Here is a 24,317-nt window from a genome sequence, read left to right on the forward strand (position 1 = left end):
CTTTCCTCCTCCTCCCCCTCCTCCTCCTCCTCCTCCTCTCCTCCTCCTCCTCCTCCTCCTCCTCCTCCTCCATCTTCCTTGAGGGTCTTTCCTTCCACTCCGTTTAGCTTCTACTCAAAGAATTCCACAGACGGTTTTTCTTTTTTTTATCCTTTCAAGTTTTAGGACTTGCGTCTCAAGGGAGCGGTTCCTATCGTCTTCCTTTATTCTCTCTCTTTCTCTCTCCATCTCTGTCTCTGTTAGCTCTCTCTCTCTCTCTCTATCTCTCACTCCTGCTTCTCGTCGATGTCTCTCATTTCATCTGCTTATCATCGCATATCTCTCCAAATTAGGTTCTGTCTCGCCTGCGGTGCCTTCATCTGTCAGCATCTCTCTCTCTCTCTCTCTCTCTCTCTCTCTCTCTCTCTCTCTCTCTCTCTCTCTCTCTCAGAAGCAATCTCCTCTTCATTTTCTGCATTTCTCTCTTCATCTACATTCATCTGTTTTCTATGTCTCACTGTAGTGATCTCTCTCTCTCTCTCTCTCTCTCTCTCTCTCTCTCTCTCTCTCTCTCTCTCTCTCTCTCTCTCAAGGTTTATCTGTTTTCTCGGGTGTTCCTTTCGTTCCATTTTCTTATATCTTTTTTTTTTGCGGTCTTTCTTTCCCACACAAACCTTTTTTTCAGTTATAAATGATGTTGTCTCCTATGTTTGTAACACGTTCATAATTTCTTCTTCCACAATTAAGGCAATATTGTCAGTTACCCATCACCTCATGCAGTAAAATTCGGTTTGCCTTTGTTTCCCATAGTTAATCAGTACAACCACATACACTCTGTATATATATTTGTATGTGGATATATGTGTATGTATATATGTAAAAATATATTATATATGTATATGTATATATAAGTATGTGTATATAAAAAATATAAATATATATATATTATATATATATATATATCTATATATATATGTATGTATATATATAACACAGTTAAGGAGAATATACCAAGCAAACTAGAGTTTTCTTAATTTTCTCCAAGAACATTAATACCTCCAACCAAATCAATACAAACAAACATGTGTAGATGCAGTTGTCCTAACCGTGACCTTACAGCCGAATTTAATAGATATGAAAATCAGTAACAATGAGGAGAGTGAACATTAGCAACAGATAGCATAAATAACAAGACGTATATTCATTTCAGTGTCTTCGTACGCAATTATTCTAATAGAAAAGGTTCAACTACCTAATTAGTAATGACGCTTGTTACTCAGCTTCTTGATTGCAGTTACGCTCATAGGAAGATTGGTTCCGCTGTTTGACCTTTCTGGTGGTCCTGTTTTGCGTTGGTGATGCAAGATGCGCATGTTTATACCAATCACTTGCGCCAGGACACACACAGCGTTACAGTTATAAGCGTTGGTATATATTGTATGAATGTTTCTATGGCTGTTGTGTTGCTACAGATTCTCTTGAATCAGCCCTGTCAATTCGCAGTGTGACACTGTGACAGATATTTTAAAAAGAATTCATCTGGTTGGTTAACCTGTAAGCAAACTGATGTGTTGGTCTCCAAGACACGTCCTTTATACCTAGTATTCCTGCCTCTGCTCTTGCGAACAACAATTGTTTGTATACAGTTTTATTACCAAAGTGCAGGGGAGCTATATATAACTCTAAAAGTATATATGTATAAAAGAATCACGAAAATATGAAACGTGTTGAATATAGAAATAAAGACAAATTCCACGAAGTCAAGAGAAGCAATGGAGTGCTGCAAGGCCTTTCGACTTATAGTCCTTTACTTAGCAGAGTCTGCCAAGTAAAGGATTATAAGTCGAAAGGCCTTGCAGCACTCCATTGCTTCTCTTGACTTCGTGGAATTTGTCTTTATATATAAGTATTTATGTAAATTATATATACGATATTTCCTGAACTTGCTTTTGTTTATTTCTGTCAATACATATGATATATTTGTTTTTTCAAGGTCACTTTTGTTTATATTTTCATGGGCTTAAGTTACGGTCGTGAGAACCGTTGTTAGTGAAAATTATTTTTCTTTCAATTTAGTTTTGTGTTAGATTTCACCGTTGTTTGTCAGCGCGTCGGATTGTCAACTGTGGTCAGACATTTTCAAACACTTTCATGACTTCGGAAATCTTATGGAATTCTCAGTCTTTCAGACCGTTTAGCGGTTGCCTTACCTGTATTCAGAGGCGCTTAGCAAATTATATATATATACATATACATATACATATATATGTATACTGTATATATATATATATTATATATATATATATGTTTATATATAAATATGATATATATATATATATATATATATATATATATATATATATATATATATATATATATATCTTCTTCTTCTTCTTCTTCTTTTAACGTGCTTTTTTTTTCCCATTTTTATATGGGGTAAGCACGATGCCTTCTTTTGAAGGACATATATATATATATATATATATATATATATATATATATATATATATATATATATATATATATATATATATATATATATATATATATATACATATATATATATATATATATATATATATATATATATATATATATATATATATATATATAAAATTTTAGCAATCTTCAAATGGAATGAACCGAGGATCTGTTAATCATTACTATGGAGAATCCTTTTAATGCGAAGAGCATAAAAAACTCTTAGAAAAATTCTCTCTCTCTCTCTCTCTCTCTCTCTCTCTCTCTCTCTCTCTCTCTCTCTCTCTCTCTCTCTCTCTCTCAACTGGAACACAGACCAAAGAGAAAAAGTTTCCCTGGAGACCTTCCGCAGTGGATATCGGACTTGCTTTGGACGAACTTTAAAATGGGCATTGGCCGATAAGATTAGACTGTTTCTTACCTGCTCTCTGCAAAAACCCTCTTCCAATTGATAAGATCTCTCTCTCTCTCTCTCTCTCTCTCTCTCTCTCTCTCTCTCTCTCTCTCTCTCTCTCTGTTTCTAAATATTCGTACCTGACCCATTGCTATCGCAAGATATTTGATTCACATGTGCTACATGATAGTGCAATTGAAAAGAAAAGAAACTCGAGAGAGAGAGAGAGAGAGAGAGAGAGAGAGAGAGAGAGAGAGAGAGAGAGAGAGAGAGAGGAGGCACTTGATATCATGAGAGTCATACACTTCATCTCTCATCAAGAAAATTTGTATAAATAAAAAAAACAGATGAATAAAATGAAAACGAAAATAAAAGGTTCCGACGTACTTTCAGTGAGAAAAATAAACGAAGAAAAATCTTGGACCTTCATCTTAATGTTGTCGAAGAAGAAGAGGAGGAGGAAGAAGAAGAGGGGAGGAAGAAGAAGAGGGGGAGGAGGAGAGGAAGAAGAAGAAGAAGAAGAAGAAGAAGAAAGCCGAAAACGCGGGGAGAGGCAAAGGCTGGAAGTGTGCGAGAGCGAAGGTTTCAAACCACATTTAGAAATCCTAATATAGAAGGAATTTCTCTGGCCCGGTATTTTTTGGAAATGGATGAGGACTATTTCCTTTGTTTGTGTGGCTACTCAGAACATGAGGGACAAGGGGACGATAAAGCAGAGTCTCCTCTGTTCTCGCTGACCGTAGGGATCAGAATGGCGAGAGCGAGACGCCGCTGTTCTATGCCAATGTTTCGATTTGCGCTCCCTTCTAAGGGTGTTTATGGGCTCCTGGCGAAGCTATTGGCTCTGGGTGTTCGTGCGGGATGCATTAGTTGTAACGGCTACTTCCACCAACTCCTTCCCTCTGTATTTCGCTTCGGGGGAAGGCGAATGGTCTCAGTATTTTCGCTGCGCGTTGATTCGGCTCTAATGGAGTTATAAGGCCAGGCGGTAAATTCCGACTGTAGTCCTGCTCATTATTATTATTATTATTATTATTATTATTATTATTATTATTATTATTATTATTAGCTTGTTGGCACGCTGGAACTCAGCGCTGCTGTCTCCCCTACTTAACCCGCCCCCATCCGCTGCGGACAAACAGGTTTGCAGGAGGAGGGTGGAAGTCTCCCTTACCATCCCGTTCCCCTACCTACCCCGACCCCACCCGGGGCAGACAAACCGGTTTGCATGGGATGGGTGGCTGTGTCATGTCTCCTTACTGTCACTTGGATAGTATTATTATTATTATTATTATTATTATTATTATTATTATTATTATTATTTAGAAGATGAACCAATTCATATGGAACAAGCCCACCAAATTGTCCATTGACATGAAATTCTTCAAGTTTCCGAAAAATATGGTGTCCATTCGAAAGAACTAACAGAAGGTAAAGAGAAATATAGAAATATTAGAGCAATAGAGAATTTCATTAAAAAAAATTATAATTAAATTCAAAAAGCTTTCTGGTTAATGGATTCAAAAATAACCTGCTCGGAATTTTTGGTAGGCAGATTTTGAATTGATTCAGTCTACTCAACTGACTTGATGAAGGCAAGACTGTCTCAGTCAGGCATCGAAATCCGCATCGTTGCAACGCCAGCTGACGGACAACGATCAATCGGAGACTCGATATAACCTTAATGAACTTACGGCTTGCACCTTTATATTCCTGCAATGTGTGAATAAAAAAAACTAGTTTCCTGATTGAGAAATTCGAACGTGATGTCCACATCTCTGGAAATCGGTGATGTGAATGATCCCATTACAAAGGCTTATCAGAAGGAACAATGCTTTAATTTAAATTTTTTGTCAAAGGAATAATGTCCAAAATCTAAATTCTTTATGATACCTATCTGCGGTTGTAGTTTAGTAAGAGAAGTCATGAAAACTATCCGCAAAGTAATCTACAGAAGCCTAGAAACCTAAATAAACCACCACAGAAATACCAATTCCAGAGTTATCCAGCGGGAAAATCAAATAAAACTGTATCATCTGACAAGAAAGAAAGAAGAACTTTTTCGTATCACCGCTTTCAGAAGGTGCAGTCAGGCAGCGCGGGGGGTGCAGATTATTTCAAGAATTCCAAGGTGAGTGACGGACTGAAGTACATCGTTTCAAACGGGGAGATTCTTGAAGTGGAGCCCTTAACTGAAAGAGAACTTGAAATACACAGCAAGACGGGAATGAAGTTCCAAAGAAAGCAAGTCTGCATGCGCAACTCCCCTCCGATGGGAGGATATATATAATCTTCAGAGTCTCTGCAAGCATAGCGTTCTCCTATTAGAGATCCATAAACAAAGAAATAGAAACCGCTTGAACAATTTGGAAAGCAGATTATTACTTCAAAGAACCTAACCAAACCATACAAACTGACGCAACACGAATTTGATGTTATTCTCTCACTCACTAAAGCTACATTATAAAAACAGCACCTTATATGTTTTAAACATCCTTTGAAGGGATACGAATTTGTTTCCAAGGCTAAAGTCTTTTTAACGGCGAATGTATTTCCATGGCGATGTTTATTTCGCGAAAACTGCACATCTCCTGAACCGAGACAATTTTATTCTAAGACATTAGAACAGTGGTTCTCAAACGGGGGGTCATTACCCCCGTGGGGATAATGAAGCCGGTTTTGGAGGTTAACGAGGTACTTTCTAAAAGTAATAGTTCTTTGGAGTAAAATTCATTAATTTATAAATAATAATAATAAATAAATGAATAAACGAATTAATTAATAAATAATACAGAACTAAATAGATTAATGCAGCAATAATGTTTTTTTTTCTATTAGCTACCAAAGAAATAATGCTTTAATTCCAATTTGTAGCAGAAGGAACAATGCTTTAATTTTAATTTTTTGTCAAAGGAATAATGTCCAAAATCTAAATTCTTTATTTCTTAAGACATGAGTGAAAGTAAAATGAATTTCTTACGTAGAAAATGCATTAGAAATTAAGCATTCCAGTGTTGTTCTTTCCTTTATATTATAACTTCACATAACTGAAGAGGAATGGGGCAGGGGTAGGGGGAATGGTGACCTATCACACCACCGCCGGGGTAGTTAGCGATGCCAAAACACTTGAGAAAGACTGCATTAGAATAATAAAAGAATTAATATGATTGTTATCACATTATTTGAGATCAGTCACATCCATATCACTTTTTTACACATGTCATAATAAAGCTTTTTCTATCCTTTTGTGAGCTATTAAAATTGTTTTCCGATCATCTATAGACTTTCGAGCCACCTGTGATATTTACATGTTTAATGCCCTTCATTAAAATTGACAGATGTTTTATCATCTAAACCTTCAGAGAGAGAGAGAGAGAGAGAGAGAGAGAGAGAGAGAGAGAGAGAGAGAGAGAGAGAGCCATTATTTTTCAGCTCCTTATCTCATTTATTTTTCACTTCATTATTATCTTTCCATTAAGCTGCCATTCCGAGTGAGATTTCATGTATCAAAGGAAAACAGTAATCTTACTTTGAAGGTGTTCTTGTTCCTTTTCAATCGTCGATTCTGTCTGCTTCGCGTCCCAATAATTCGAAGCTCTTTATTAAAATGTTTATGACAGGGAATGTGTTTCCATTCATATCTCCCCTTTCAAATTAATGGGCAAAGCCATTATGGAACCATGCATAATTATCATTCTGTGTGTGCGTGCTTTTGTGAGTGTGTGTGTGTGTGCGTGGATGATGCCATCTCACCGTTGAATAAAGGACAATCTTCTAAATTAGTAATTTGCAGTTAGCAAATTATAAACAATGGAAACAAGAAAGTAGAACAGAGAGAGAGAGAGAGAGAGAGAGAGAGAGAGTAAAAACAATATCTGTTGCCCTGATCAGTAAAATTATTACAAGATAAAGGTGTGTATATATATATGTGTATATATATATATATATATATATATATATATATATATATATATATATATATATATATATATATATATATATATATATATATATATATATATATATATATATATATATATATATATATATATTATATATATTTACACATGCATACATTCATTCAGACAAAGAAATGTGGTCAGCGTAATGCTGACAGTTAGGCGTGAAATCCAAAATCCTAAATCCTAGATTACATAAGATAGCAAGAAATAAAAGACTGCCCCTTTTCCATGTAAGCCGTTACAGCATAGGCATTGATTCACCGCCACTCAAAAAGAAAAAAGTTTCTTATCTGAATGCATTCGTAATTATTCCCTATGCTAGACTTTATAACAGGTGTTGAATACAAGAATCAGTGACAAGAGGTAGAGGTAGAGAGGAAGACGTGTTATATATATATATATATATATATATATATATATATATATATATATATATATATATATATATATATATATATATATATATATATATATATATATATATATATATATATATATATATATATATATACACACACTAGCGCATCTGTCCTGTTCCTCATTGGAGAGGTTGGTATCGTTCTCGGCTAGCACTCTGCTGGGCCTGCGTTCCATTCTCCGGCCGGCCAATGAAGAATTAGAGGAATTTATTTCTGGTGATAGAAATTCATTTCTCGTTATAATGTGGTTCGGATTCCACAATAAGCTGTAGGTCCCTTTGCTGGGTAACCAGTTGGTTCTTAGCCACGTAAAATAAGTCTAATCCCTGGGGCCAGCCTTAGGAGAGCTGTTAATCAGCTCAGTGGTCTGGTTAAACTAAGGTATACGTAGCGCATCTGTCCTGTTAAATATGGAAAAGTTTTTTTAAATAATTCATTAATGGAAGGGGTTAAACTATATTAAGTACATTATGGCTCCTAACATTTTTACGTTCTGATAGTTACACACACACACACACACACACACACACACACACATATATATATATATATATATATATATATATATATATATATATATATATATATATATATATATATATATATATATATATATATATATATATATATATACACACATATGTATATATACAGACACACACACACACGCTTACACATTAATGCACCTATACCTTCCAAAAGCTGAACGATGGCGATTTGAAATGAGTTAACCAGGTGTTATATATATATATATATATATATATATATATATATATATATATATATATATATATATATATATATATATATATATCTATATAACTTCACTGTGTATGAATATTCTCACTACTCGTGCTAGACTTCAGTTAGACTGAATGGTTTTTGTGGTGGTTGTGTATAAAATTATAAATTCACAAGTTTTGGCGTCGTGTCATTGTTCACGAACGTACTGGTTAAGAAAAATGTAGAAATTATAAGAAAAAACTTGGAAGTGGCTGCGTATAATTGCGGTATAGATGAAAATGTATTTTCAAAACTACTGGAGACATCTTTGAGAATGAACGTGATTAAGTGTGAGTGCGGGGATTAATACTTTATTAGAAGCATTGGGTGGAAATGGGTTCCAGCCTCCCGTCCAATTTTGCGAATATATTTATAGAATGGTTGGAGACGAAAGAGGTGGGAAACATTAAGATACCTGGGCTCGAGATAGTTGAGTGGGTTAGGCATGTAGATGACATCTTCCTAATATACCCTGGGGAGAAAGAGAAATGGGTTAGTTAATTGGCTGAACTCAACCAGATTAACGAACAGATCAGTTCACCTGGAAGAGGAGAAAGCGGGGACAATCCCTTTCCTGGACGTTAAACTCACAAGGGCGGGTAGCAAAATTTAGTATAGTATAAACAGAAAAGAAGCATTTAAACGCTTACATGCACACGTGTTCGAGCCAAGCGAAGGATATTGCGATAGGGCTGATCAAAGGGTAGATTATTATGGCCTACAGTGTTTGCAGCCCACTCTATGTGGAACAGGGGCTAGAGGATCTATTCGATTCTTATAAAAAAAAAAAAACTGAGATAGCCGGCTCACTGATGGGGAAGGTGGATAGTAAGCCTGTGAAACACCACTATGGTGAAAGGCACGAGGTAAAAATGGAATAACGGTAACACCATTAAGGATCTAAACAAGAAACTGAAAAGTATGAGACTTGTTGGGAACTATAATAACATTAAGAATAGGGTAACTACAAATAAAATACCCTTGCAAGGTGGGGGGGGAGGAGTGACAATTGTGATATAATATGTTTTGGTCAGAACGGTAAATCGTGCAAGGAGAGAGCAAGCAATCATAAGCAGAACATTTGATGGTCAGAACGGCAAATCGTGGAAGGAGAGAGCAAGCAAGCATAAGCAGAACTTTTTGATGGTCAGAACGGCAAATCGTGCAAGAGAGAGAACAAGCAAGCATAAGCAGAACTTTTGATGGTCAGAACGGCAAATCGTGGAATGAGAGAGCAAACAAGCATAAGCACAGAACTTTTGATGGTCAGAACGGCAAATCGTGCAAGGAGAGAGTAAGCAAGCATAAGGAGAACATTTGATGGTCAGAACGGCAAATCGTGCAAGGAGAGCAAGCAAGCTTAAGCAGAACTTTTGATGGTCAGAACGGCAAATCGTGCAAGGAGAGAGCAAGCTGAGAGAGTACAAGTTTAAGCATCATGGAGAACATTTAATGGTCAGAACGGCAGAATCGATGGTCAGAACGGAATGAGCAAGCAAGCATCAGGAGAACATTTGATGGTCAGAACGGCAAATCGTGCAAAGGAGAACAGATGGCAAGCAAGCTTAAGCAGAACTTTTGATGGTCAGAACGGCAAATCGTGCAAGGAGAGCAAGCAAGCAAATTAAAGCAGAACTTTTGATGGTCAGAACGGCAAATCGTGCAAGGAGAGAGCAAGCAAGCATAAGCAGAACATTTGATGGTCAGAACGGCAAATCGTGCAAGGAGAGAGCAAGCAAGCATAAGGAGAACATTTGATGGTCAGAACGGCAAATCGTGCAAGGAGAGAGCAAGCAAGCATAAGGAGAACATTTGATGGTCAGAACGGCAAATCGTGCAAGGAGAGAGCAAGCAAGCTTAAGCAGAACTTTTGATGGTCAGAACGGCAAATCGTGCAAGGAGGAGAGAGCAAGTCAACGGCTTAAGCAGAACTTTTGATGGTCAGAACGGCAAATCGTGCAAGGAGAGAGCAAGCAAGCATAAGAGAACATTTGATGGTCAGAACGGCAAATCGTGCAAGGGAGAGCAAGCAAGCAAGCATAAGGAGAACATTTGATGGTCAGAACGGCAAATCGTGCAAGGAGAGCAAGCAAGCTTAAGCAGAACTTTTGATGGTCAGAACGGCAAATCGTGCAAGGAGAGAGCAAGCAAGCATAAGGAGAACATTTGATGGTCAGAACGGCAAATCGTGCAAGGCGAGAGCAAGCAAGCTTAAGCAGAACTTTTGATGGTCAGAACGGCAAATCGTGCAAGGAGAGAGCAAGCAAGCATAAGCAGAACATTTGATGGTCAGAACGGCAAATCATGCAAGGAGAGAGCAAGCAAGCATAAGGAGAACATTTGATGGTCAGAACGGCAAATCGTGCAAGGAGAGAGCAAGCAAGCATAAGCAGAACATTTGATGGTCAGAACGGCAAATCGTGCAAGGAGAGAGCAAGCAAGCATAAGGAGAACATTTGATGGTCAGAACGGCAAATCGTGCAAGGAGAGAGCAAGCAAGCTTAAGCAGAACTTTTGATGGTCAGAACGGCAAATCGTGCAAGGAGAGAGCAAGCAAGCATAAGGAGAACATTTGATGGTCAGAACGGCAAATCGTGCAAGGAGAGAGCAAGCAAGCTTAAGCAGAACTTTTGATGGTCAGAACGGCAAATCGTGCAAGGAGAGCAAGCAAGCATAAGGAGAACATTTGATGGTCAGAACGGCAAATCGTGCAAGGGAATGAGCAAGCAAGCATAAGGAGAACATTTGATGGTCAGAACGGCAAATCGTGCAAGGAGAGAGCAAGCAAGCTTAAGCAGAACTTTTGATGGTCAGAACGGCAAATCGTGCAAGGAGAGAGCAAGCAAGCTTAAGCAGAACTTTTGATGGTCAGAACGGCAAATCGTGCAAGGAGAGAGCAAGCAAGCATAAGCAGAACTTTTGATGGTCAGAACGGCAAATCGTGCGCAAGCATAAGGAGAACATTTAATGGTCAGAACGGCAAATCGTGCAAGGAGAGAGCAAGCAAGCATAAGGAGAACATTTGATGGTCAGAACGGCAAATCGTGGAAGGAGAGAGCAAGCAAGCATAAGCAGAACATTTGATGGTCAGAACGGCAAATCGTGCAAGGGAGGCAAGCAAGCTTAAGCAGAACTTTTGATGGTCAGAACGGCAAATCGTGCTTAAGCAAGCTTAAGTAGAACTTTTGATGGTCAGAACGGCAAATCGTGCAAGGAGAGAGCAAGCAAGCATCAGGAGAACTTTTGATGGTCAGAACGGCAAATCGTGCAAGGAGAGAGCAAGCAAGCATCAGGAGAACATTTAATGGTCAGAACGGCAAATCGTGCAAGGAGAGAGCAAGCAAGCATAAGTAGAACATTTGATGGTCAGAACGGCAAATCGTGCAAGGAGAGAGCAAGCAAGCATAAGCAGAACATTTGATGGTCAGAACGGCAAATCGTGCAAGGAGAGAGCAAGCAAGCTTAAGCAGAACTTTTGATGGTCAGAACGGCAAATCGTGCAAGGAGAGAGCAAGCAAGCTTAAGCAGAACTTTTGATGGTCAGAACGGCAAATCGTGCAAGGAGAGAGCAAGCAAGCATAAGCAGAACATTTGATGGTCAACGGATCAAGGGGAAGCAAGCATCAGGAGAATTTTAATGGTCAGAACGGCAAATCGTGCAAGGATAAAGCAGCATCAGGAGGTGATTTAATGGTCAGAACGACAAATCGTCATCAACTGCTATGAAAAAGAACGGCAAAGGCAGAGCAAGGAATAAGCAGAACTTTTGATGGTCGAGAACAAGATCACTTGTGAGATAAGCATAACCATTTGATGGTCTTATGCAAGCATAAACAAAAGCATGGAGAACAATGGTCGAACGGCAGTTCCTTCAAGGCGCAATCAAGCTTAAGCAGAACTTTTGATGGTCAGCCACGGCAATCATATAATGAAGACCAACAAAAATAGATCTATTTTTCGGTGGTCTCAAGGTATAAAGCAAGCTTATGCAGAACTTTTGATGGTCCGGCATGAATCGTTAACCAGAGGCAAGCCAGAACTTTTGATGGTCAGAACGGCAATATCATTGCAAGGAGAGTACAATCGTGTCTAACATTTAATGGTCAGAACGGCAAAAATAAAATAAAAACTACCTAGGCTAGAGAACTTTTGATGGTTGGCAAATCGTTGATGAGCAAGCAAGGGATGGATTTGATGGTCAGAACAAATCGTTCAAGGAGAGAGCTCTTAAGCAGAACTTTTGATGGTCAGAACGGCAAACAGAAAGCAAGCAACTGGGCAGAACTTTTGATGGTCAGAACGGCAAACGGACAGAGAGAGCAAGGCACAGGAGAACATTTGATGGTTTTATTTACAGAAGCAAACTAAAATTTGCAGAACTTTTGATGGTCAAACGGCAACTCCCAGAACAAGCAATCAAGATTAAGCAGAACTTTTTTGATGGTCAGAACCAAATCGTGCAAGGAGAGAGCAAGCAAGCATAATGCAGAAGATTTAATGGTCAGAACGGCAAATTGTGCAAGGAGAGAGCAAGCAAGCTTAATCAGAACATTTGATGGTCAGAACGGCAAATCGTGCAAGGAGAGCAAGCGAGAGAGAGAGCAAGCAAATAAGGAGATTTGATGGTCAGAACGGCAAATCGTGCAAGGAGAGAGCAAGCAAGAGATATAATAGTACTTTTGATGGTCAGAACGGCAAATATATATGGTCAGAAGCAATATATAATATATATAGAATTTTGATGGTCAGAACGGCAAATATGCAAGGAGAGATAAGCAAGCATAAGGAGAACATTTGATGGTCAGAACGGCAAATCGTGCAAGGAGAGAGCAAGCAATATATAGCAGAACTTTTGATGGTCAGAACGGCAAATCGTGCAATCCGAGTGCAATCTTGAACATTTGATTTGTCAGAACTTTTGATGGTCAGAACGGCAAAGTGCAAGGAGAGAGGAGCAACATAAGGAGAACATTTAATGGTCAGAACGGCAAATCGTGCAAGGAGAGAGCACCCCTGCAGAACGTTTTGATGGTCAGAACGGCAAATCGTGCAAGGGGACTGGCTTAAGCAGAACTTTTGATGGTCAGAACGGCAAATCGTGCAAGGAGGAGCAAGCAAGCATAAGGAGAACATTTGATGGTCAGAACGGCAAATCGTGCAAGGAGAGAGCAAGCAAGCATAAGGAGAACATTTGATGGTCAGAACGGCAAATCGTTGCAAAGTATATCAGAAGTTTAACCCAGAACTTTTGATGGTCAGAACGGCAAATCGTGCAAGGAGAGAGCACTTTTGATGGTCAACGGCATAAGGAGAACATTTGATGGTCAGAACGGCAAATTGCAAGGAGAGAGCAAGCAGCAAGCATAAGGAGAACATTTGATGGTCAGAACGGCAAATCCAAGGAGAGACAAGCAAGCTTCAGAACGGCAAATCGTGCAGAACTTTTTTTTGATGGTCAGAACGGCAAATCGTGCAAGAGAGAAAGCAAGCTAAGCAGAACTTTTGATGGTCAGAACGGCAAATCGTGCAAGGAGAGAGCAAGCAAGCATAAGCAGAACATTTGACAATAGGATCAACTGGGAAAAGACAGATTTGTGTCTAACAGCAAGGATAAAACACCAGGGGTGATTGTAGATGACTCTCTCATCAACTGCTATGAAAAAGCTGTGAAAGGCAGCGCAGGGAATAATTTTGAGGACAAGATCACTTGTGAGATAGTATACCTGAGTCTTAAGAGCATAAACAAAGTGGGAAATGCGCCGAAGTTCCTTCGGCGCAATCGCGTTTTTTTGTACAGCCACTACAGCATATAATGAAGACCAACAAAAATAGATCTATCTTTCGGTGGTCTCGGTATAATGCCGTATGAGCCGCGGCCCATGAAACGTTAACCAAGGCCCGGTGGTGGCCTATCGTATATCATTGCCAGAAGTACAATCGTGTCTAACTTTAATCTTAAATAAAATAAAAACTACCTAGGCTAGAGGGCTGCTATTTGGTACGGTTGATGATTAGAGGATGGATAATCAACATATCGATTTGGAGCCCTCTACCCTCAGTAGTTTTTAAGATCTGAGGGCGGACAGAAAAAAGACTGGGAAGAATAGAGTGCGGACGGACAGACAAAGCCGGCACAATAGTTTTATTTTACAGAAAACTAAAATTTGCACAGTAAAGGGTTACTCCCGAACAACGAAGGATTAACATACGACCACAGAGACTAAGAAGAATGCAAGAGAGGGCAGGAGGAGTTGAAGATCAACTGTCTTAAGGTCATCCCATAGATTACGAAAAGAAAACAACAGATGTTGGGAGGAAAAGTATATATATATATATATATATATATATATATATATATATATATATATATATATATATATATATATATATATATATATATATATATATATATTATATATATTATATATATATATATATATATATATATATATATATATATATATATATAAATGGATCTTGTTTATATGACATTTAGATATACACAGCCAGCATAAATTTATATATATACATATATATATATAGGGGAGACTGCATATATGCATATATATATATATATATATATTTATCTATATATATATAAATGGATATATAATATCCGAAGTGGATCTTGTTTGTACCTCAACCAGGTGACAGTAACGGGAGACATTGTGGAATGCCACCACCCCCTGAAACTGAATTTTTTTGCCAGCCCACAGATGGGGACTGGGTAGGTCGGAGAACCTTCAACAGAGGAGGGTAGGGAGACTACACCGAGTTCCAGAGTCAGCATGTCCAACAAGCTTGTGTAAAAGTTAAGTATATCTTAGTTTAATTAGACCACTGTTTGGCTGATTAACAGCTCTCCTAGGGCTGGCCCGAAGGATTGATTTATTTTTTTCGTGGCTAAGAACCCAGTGGGTATTTGTTAAAAGCAACAGGGACCTACAAGATCTTATTGTGGAATCCGGAACCACATTATAGCGTAATTTCTATCACCAGAAACAAATTCTATCACTAACGGTCAGAAAGATTTTGAACTTGCAAACTATGACCAACAGGGTGGTAGCTGAGAACGGAACGCTCACCAGCGAGGAACTAACAAGCTTGTGTGTGTATATATATAAAATGTATAGATTTATGTAAATATATATATATATATATATGTGTGTGTGTGTGTGTGTGTTTATCTATATATATGAAAATGGATGTATGTATGTACGTGTATGTGTATGTGCCAGCATAACTCTGAAACGCATTGAGGAATTTCAACCAAACTTGGTATACATATGACTTACTATCTAGAAATCAGCACTGTGGGGGTAAGACATCATTAGCCCCAAAGGGCACGGTGGTGGGGAGGGCTTCTCTGAAACAGGGCTGGTTCTGCCTATGAAACGGGGCTGGTTATGCCCGTAGACTTAGTAACTTGACGAATTTATCATAACTAATTTCGGTATACAAACGACTTACTATCTGGAAAAGCATACTGCGGGGTTAAGACACCTAAGGGGTGGGGTTGGGGGGTTGAGAGAAGAGAGGAGAGAGAGAGAGAGAGAGAGAGAGAGTTTATCGGTTGTCATTTAGAGTTATTCCCAGGCTGGGTTGGTCAGCTAGTGTGTTGTGTCGCTATATATGTTATATATATATATATATAGTATATGTATATATATATATATATATATATATATATATATATATATATATATATATATATATATATATATATATATATATATATATATATATATATATATATATATAATCCCACTGTTGGGATGATCTAATGATTTAAAAGGTAATTGCATTCTGTTTCACCGTCAGTTGTTTTTGGGGATGACCACATCGGGAAGTAAAACGACATCGATCGAAATAATCACTAAACCCCCATTGACATCAGAAAGAATGCTGTTGGGGTATTTAATGGAAGAGTTTGACTGTCGGGTCAGTATTTTCCACGACCTTTAACTGAACTCCGAAATAAACAAAGAGAATTCTGCAGCAGTGGATATGGCCTTCTAAACCGCTTTTAAAAAATGCTTTTTCGTGCTTCAGTGGAAATACCATTCAGAGGATTACTTATGTTGGTAACAGAATGTGGAAATACCCGAATTTTGTCTGTAAGGAGAGTCATCAGGAGAAATACCAAGGATCTTTCTAAAAAAGGACTAAAACGTCACTGGAACAATATATTAAGAATCATTTCAGCAAGTCGGTTGTAAGTAATGAGAATAATTCAAGAAAGATAATAAGAATAATCCCAAAAAGATATTGAGAATTATTTGATTAGAATATTTCTGGTAAGAACTAAGAATAAATTCTTTAAGATATTGAGAATCTTAACAGCTAGTTCTTAAGGATTATTGCTGAGAGTGGCCCGAATCGTTCCTCTAGGGTTTAACAAGAAATTTAGAATAAATCTAGAAAGGTGTTAAGATTCATTGTAGCAAGGTGTACGAAAAATAATTTCAGAAATGTATGTATTTAGAATGAAACCACACCATAGGTGTTAAGGTCGACTCCAGGAAGGATTAGTATACGAAATTATTAAGGTATCTAATAAGTTCACCGAATCGTTCCAGAAAATTACTAAGAGCCATTCGAGAAATGTAAGTATAATTCCATCTAATTACCGAGAATCGTCTTAGCAACTTACTATGAATCATTTGTTGGTGGTATGAACCTTAGGTTCATTCCAGCATAATGTTATGAATTAAGTGAATATCATTAAATGTCTTGCGACGTACTAAGATTAGATACATTCCGGCAAAACACTACGAATTATTTTTACCAGCTACTAAGAATCTTCCCAGGAAGGTACCAAAAGATATTATGATGATAACACAGCATGGACTGTAAACCAAAATTAGATAAGAGACTTGAGGAACTGAAAGCATGGCTAAACATCAACTTACAATTGTCGTCAGGCTTTAGATATGTTATTTAGTCTTTTTCTCAATGGCTAATAACCGTGGAATATACTGCTGTATGCACGAATGCTCTTACTTGCAAATGGGCATCCTATTCTGCAGAATCCTGCTTTGTACTCGTATGTATATTAAATAAATGCATTCTGAGTTTTGTGTGAATCCCGTCGACAACTTGAAAACTGCATCTTTTTCTTGTGCTATTGTAATCATCCCCCTTTAAAACATGTCTTCACGTTACGGGTTCACAGCTTTTTCGTGGCAAGTGCCCCAAAGGATTTCAAGCCCCTTTCCCCCAAAAAAATAAATAGAACGCACATGAACTGAAAGTTGAAAAGAAGCAGGAGTTGCTTAATTCCATACGAATGTGTAAAGCAAAATAAAAGCACAAAACATGAAAAATAAATGCTAGTTCTGAATGCAACATGCATCGCATCGATTGAAAGAACAAAGAATTAAATAGTTTAGAATTACCAAAGGTACAAGAAAGATATCAAACCCATTTTCTGAAATAATATTACAAGGTTATATAGCGACAGTCCTTCATTAGTAATTCTATGGATGTAAAAAAATCTGATCATGTCAAGATTAGCAAACCCACTCGCGGCAGGGTTCGCTATTCTTTACAAGAAGATTCTTGGGTTCGTTATTCTTTACATGGGAGCAATCGGGTTCGCTGTTCTAGACATGAACACTTCGGTACCAGACATTTGATCCCCCAGGGGCTAGTACTCACAAGGCGAAACACGTTTGACCACCCAGGGGCTAGTACTAAACACGGCGATACAGTGTAGAAGAATCACTGTTTCGCCGTGTTTATTACTAGCCCTCATGTGGAATTGGAGTTCGGACCGGAGAGGGTTGGCCATTCTTTACAAGGGGATCATTAGGTAAGCTGCTCTTGACATGGAGATGTTGGTTTCGCTAATCTTGACATGATCCAAAAACTCATACGTAAGAAGATGATAAAGACCACACCTGTAAAAAGAACATTGACGTGAATAAGCTTTATTTGTATTTCTCCGGTGTAATGAGCATCTCGCAATGCCTTTTTTGACTACATTTTTTTGTGGGTTACAAATATTCTGCATCTAGCATTCATAGTGTTATCCTGGAAGATAAAACAGTAGTCTTCTTAGACACAAAGACGAAAAATGTCAATGCAGTCCACCCCCGAAGTCAGAAAACAGAAAAGAAAATAGAAGATCAAATGAGGAATTCCACCTAACAGTTTCGTCCTGCAGCGGGCCTCTTCAAAGGAGGTTTATTGTTACAGCCCTAACAATAAATCGCCTTTGAAGAGGTCCGTTGGAGGACGAAGCTGTTACTCGGAATTTTCACTTCAACTTATATTTTCTCTTTGCTTTTTTTTGACATCGGTGAGTACTGCATTGATCGTGGAAGTTATTTCTTCATATTAAAAGCAACGTTAACGTAACATGGGTAGACCGTGAAAGATACGTACTGTAATCTCTGACACTTGCCACCATATCTTTATTAATGGAACTTTATTTCCAGTCCTTAGGGAGAGACTATTTTTAGAACTCTTACGCGTTAACTGAACTTTCCAACACAACTTGCTTTTTAATTTTTTTATTTTTTGCTTCCGTGTTTGCCTTCCTGCCTCTGCCTCCCTGCTTCTTGTTTATCTATAAAAACACACTTTTAGTTTTCTGTAAAAGAAAACTATTGTGCCGGCTTTGTCTATCCTTCAGCACCTTATTCTGTCCGCACTTCTTCTGTCCACAATTTTTTCTGTCCGTCCTCAGATCTTAAAAACTCTGAGGTTAGAGGGTTGCAAATTGGTATATTGATCATCCACCCTCCAATCATCAAACATACCCAATTGCAGCCCTCTAGCCTCTGTAGTTATATTTCATTTAAGGTTAAAGTTAGCCATAATCGTGCTTCTGGCAACGATATAGGTTAGGCCACCACCGGGTCGTGGTTAAAGTTTCATGGGCCGCGGCTCATACAGCATTATACCGAGATCACCGAAAGAAAGATCTATTTTCTGTGGCCTTGATTATATGTCGTAGTGGCTGTACAGAGAACTCGATTGCGCCGAAGAAACTTTGACGCATTTCTTACTTTGTTTCTTTTTATGTTGATGTTATTAGATCCGATGAGAGACTTACGTTCACTAGTTTGGGTTGAATAGTTCCTACGCTGATGCAGATGTGCACTTTGGGTTGTAACTTTGGTTTCAGATATTAAAAGACTTAAGTAATAGACTGCTGTACTTACCCAAAAGTAATCAAATTCATGACCATCCTAGTACTTTTATTCCGTTTATGTGTAACCTATTATTCTATCTAATATTTTTTGATGCTCAGTTGTCAAGTGGTGATTCTCCTGATTATTTTAGCACAGCTCACTGCAGTCTTACACTGAAGAAAGCACTCCAGAGTATGACTCATGCCTAGATTCTCAAATTTTTTATGTCATATGGGCCAATTTTTCAAGAACATTTTTTCACCCCATGTTTTTTTTTTTATTCTACCTTACATATACTTCTTTCAAATACCTGAATCCTTGCCATGACTTCGAGTTCTTGCCATCTGATCTCTTGCAGACTGAGATTTTTATTACCTGGTTTCAGTTTATGTCACTCCAGTAATTCAAGAACTAATCTTTTCGCCGAGTTTTCAGTTTTCCTCTTTTAAATAATTGAAAATGACAGTCAAGCCTTCTTGAGTTCCAGTGACGTGAATAACTAGGTAATATTCTTGGCCTTTCCTTGCCTGTAATTTTATTGCCTTCAGAGTGTTATGTAATTACTCAGACTGAAAGTGTGTATGGCTAAGAGCATTCCTGAAATGTTATCATTTGTCTGTTGTTTCTTCTAATGGTTCCTCTTCGTTTTTGACAGATCTGTCGCCACATGTGGTTTTAACTCTTCTTTGAAATCTGTTGCTCTAGTAATATATCTCTCTCCACTATTGAGAAAGCCAGTCCTTTGCTACTTGTTCTGTTCAATGCATTATTACAAAATTTCACTGCCTGGGGACCATATCACTCCACCCTTTGCCATCTCCATGCCCACATTTATATTTTCCATGCAAAGTCTACACATACTCAAATCCTTGTTTATAGGAAAGGCCTGCTGGCTTCCGTGGTTTATCAGAGTTTGCAGATGAACTTACCTTAGTGTTTTTATTTTCCATCTCATTCTAAACACTCCATTTTATTTTTCATCTTCAGACCATACTCAGATTTTCATATCATGCTCTTTGATTACTGCTTTGATTGTGTAGAACTAAGTCGACTGGAGATCTCAGGTTTACATTAGCCACAGAAAGCATCAGACATAAGGAACTCGATTTATTTAATTTTTTCATAAGACACATTTCCTTCTTGTCCCCATGCGACCCCAGTTCTAATTTTCCAAAATATTGAAAATAATCCGAAACTGGGGCCCTCAGATCTATCTGTAGTTTCAGTGCGAAAGTGAACAGCAGCGTCTCATTACAAAATTCCGTCATGTAGTGGCAAAGTTTCTTTCGCTGAGAGCCAAAAAGCATTCGGTTTTGTCTGTGACCTACTAGATTTGTTGTTGCTTCGCTGTCATAGTCTGTAGTTGCTCCTTTTCTTTTACTAATGAGCTTGATTTTTTAGTTTTAGCCCTTTTGTTTATTTTCTTCTTGCAAAAATGAAAGGCATACAGGGCAAGATTTAAGTTCACAAAGTGCATAAAGCTTTTTAAAAATCATGCAGGGTGAGGCAGGTAATGTTTAAAGCTTTCTGTTGGGGCACTTGCTTGTACGTCTGCTTGTAGAATACCATTTGGTACTATATTTAAGGATCATTGGCTTTTTAAAGGGATATCCAGTTAGTTACGTACTCTAATATGTTTTTTATCATGGAACTTACAAATCATTAACCAGATATTTTTGGGCAGCAGTTTAAAGTCAGCATTAACCAGTTATCAGGAAGTCACCACTTGCAGATAGAATGATTTTGTGAGTGGGTGCTAAATACATAAGAGTTTTGAAGTAAAGTGTGTGTACTGTACATTTTAAGTTTTGAAATGTTGTACGGTGAAAAGAACGATTTCCTCTCTCTGTCTTTCCAGTTATAAAATAAGACTGCTTGGTCAATTCCAAGGCATTAACCGTTTGCGAATGTTAAAGATAAAACACACTATAGGGCTATTTGTGAACATCCTTCAGCATGTCTGTTTTATTACATAAATACGAAATTTCCGTAAACTAGTTTTTATAGTGAAAAGAACAAGGTTTCCACTGCAGGGAGCACGTTGCAGGTTTCGGGAAATACAGAGGAAAGTTAAGAACTCCAAAATCTGAAATTAAAAGCCTTAGAATACTCAGACCATTGAACCCTCAAGTAACATTTGTAGGTTATAAGAAAAATTTATGAGAAATATTTTTATCCCTTTTGCAGTTTAATTGCTAAAGGTTTTACACGTCTTCCTCAGATCAAATTGTTATCTACAAGTGCCCGATTGTTTATCTTTGTCTCTTTTTTTAAATTTTCAGCTGAAAACCTTTATAAACAGAGTCAACAGACTTTAAGCCCAAGAGGGCTCCAAAGGTAAATCAGCCAGCAGAGAGAGACTAGTTACACGAAAAGGTGTTGAATAAGTAAATATAAAAGAATAGAAAATAAAACTGATGCATTTGAATTCAAGAGACGTCAGCAGAGAGCAATAATGAATGTGCTTTCAGCTTAAATATTTAGAGATCAGAAGATTCTACAGGTGAACTAGGCAAACTACTCCACATTTTATTTGTAGCCAAGATAACTTGTAGAAAACTGAGCAGTATTCAACCTGATGCTTGGAAAGCGACACAGTCTGCAGCAGCAGCCTGCCTAGTGCTGTGAGCAAAAACAGGTAGGTCAGGTAAAGAAGAGTGCAGACGATGTTTGTCACTGTGGTACATTTTATGCAAAAAAAAAAAAAAAAAAAAACAATGAGCTCAGTTTATGTCCATGCCACAAGTCAACACTCAGATTTGGCCAAATAAACTTGACCGATCTGAGATGAGAGTCAGTGCTGGAAGACATACTGGAGATCAGTACTCCAAACAAGGATGAAGAAAAAGGGTTAAAACCCTTAGATATAACATTTCCACAAGATACCAGCTTTTTAGAAACAGAGGAAGCAACTTTACTTATCAGAAGTTACACCTAAAATCTTAAAAGAGTCACTTGGCATTGAAACTCTTACCATTTAAATGTAAATCAGGATGCAGAAGCAAAAGTGTTCTGGATCGACTAACTATGATATTTCGAGTTTTAGAATAGATAAGTTTCATGCCCCAAAGCCTACTCCTCTCATGAATACATTCCAGATCTCTGTTCAAGGATACTGCAACCACAAACCTAAGGCATGGAGAAGCAACAACAGCTAGAAGAGTAGCGTCATTGGCGCATGCAGTCGGTTTGTCCTCCAGAGCTTGCCACATGCCACTAGCATAGGTGATAAAGAACAAGAGTCCAAGAAAACTACCTTTGAGTAATACCTGAAATGACATTATTAAAGTTACTCTCCTGGCCATCTACACGGTCCCTTTGGGTTCTGCTTATTAAAAATTTATTTGAAAGATTAAGAAAATATCATCCAGTTCCTAATAATGCTCATGACTCACACAGTCAGAGACTGTACTGAAATGCAGACTGACCATGCTTGCCTCTGCACTCTCATCAAGAGCACTCTGCAAGACGGTAGATATTGGCAAGAGTGTATCACAAGTGCCAATGCCATTATGAACCTCAAACTGTAATGCTGGTAGCAGTTTATTATCTCGAGCGAACCTGCAAAGACACTTAGAGAACAGCTTTTCAAAAACTTTGAATGAAACAGGTGTAACTGAAATCGACCTATATTTTGAGGGGCCTTGAGCCTGACTTAATCACTTAGGTAATGCAGCAATGTTTCCCTTCCTCCAAACAGAAAGAAAACTTGCTGGTCCAACTAATCTTCTGAAAATAGTAATCTTGGATAATTGAAATCAGTAATCTTTTTAAAAAAAGAGATATGGGAAAGATCCCATAAGGGTCTATGCCCTTGTAACTATCAAGACCCACAAGCAAAGTTTTGACTTTTCTAGATCTGAAGGTCATTGAACACAGCTTTAGGCTCTGACAAGCATGATGGAGGCAACGCCTAGGACTCACTACACTGTTTGCTCACAAAGACTTGAGCCAAAAGTTATGCCTTCTGTGCAGGCTCTGAAAAGCATGATGGAGGCAATGCCTAGGATTCACTACACTGTTTGCTCACAAAGACTTGAGCCGAAAGTTATGCCCTCTGTGTAGGCTCTGAAAAGCATGATGGAGTCAACGCCTAGGACTCGCTACACTGTTTGCTCACAAAAGACTTGAGTCAACAGTTATGCCTTCTGTGTAGGGAAATATACGGCATTTCCATCAGCTCCCACAACAGGAGACATGCTTAAATCAACTCCAAAGAGTGATAACTTGAGGGTAGACCACCACATTTGGTCAACGCCACTGGAAAGCAAGATCTTCTCACCCCTCATTATAAGCTCTGTCAGCTCTCTCACAGACAATCTGAGCTTGACTTCTAAGATCAGTGAAATTACGACACAAAAAGTCCAATCGAATGTTCTCCCCTAAATGATAAACTTCTTGTTTTTCATGGTAGCAAGCTTAAATGTAGCATTAAACCATGGCTTGTCTTTAAGGCGAAACTTGAGGTCTGGTGGCTGCAGAAAGGTACAAAATGTTATAAGTAGGTTTTCACGAAAATTTGCAGCTGACAATAAGCGATTAGATTTTGGGGGAGACAGGACCGTTGTTTTTTTAGGGAGTATGGTTCTTTTGGAAAGTGGGTTATATATTGTTAGCAACGGTTTGCTGTCTCCAGACGCCCCTTGTTGATTGTATTGGTAGTTAATGTTTTTCCCATATTTTTTTTTTTTTTAACTAAGAGCACGTTTTTCTGTATAATGTCACTATGCACGTTAACAGATGTTTGGTAATTTTCCGTATATATGATGTGGGTCCACATTTTGGATAGCATTCGTAATTTGTAGAATGGAAAAAATTGAAAGCATCGGTACATCAAAACCAGAAAATCCTTATTTCATTGTGCTTCGTGCATATTTTCTCACCATTATCTTGGTACCAAGAAATATGATGCTATCTTCATTATTTTCTCCCTTAAGGCTGTTTCACATAATAACATCATGCCACCGACACATCACGTCACGTCACGTCAAAGTACGTGAGAATTACATTTAATCAATTAGACTTGTTCACATCACGTCACGTCAAAGTACGTGAGAATTTCTTACATGTAATCAAATGGACTTGTTCACACCATCATGTCACGTCACCATAGCACACGGCATCCACCGTCGCATCGCGACACGTTTTCTTGGAAAGA

The 24,317-nt window shown here is 38.0% G+C and overlaps 1 long non-coding RNA gene across 1 annotated transcript in view; it reads left to right on the forward strand.

Annotated features, from left to right (window-relative positions):
• LOC136855794 (uncharacterized) overlaps positions 1-24,317 on the forward strand; it is a 534,717-nt gene that overhangs the window by 40,911 nt on the left and 469,489 nt on the right. The gene's annotated exons all lie outside the window — the stretch shown is intronic.

Source organism: Macrobrachium rosenbergii, chromosome 33 (assembly GCF_040412425.1).
Source record: "Macrobrachium rosenbergii isolate ZJJX-2024 chromosome 33, ASM4041242v1, whole genome shotgun sequence".
Taxonomy (NCBI): domain Eukaryota; kingdom Metazoa; phylum Arthropoda; class Malacostraca; order Decapoda; family Palaemonidae; genus Macrobrachium; species Macrobrachium rosenbergii.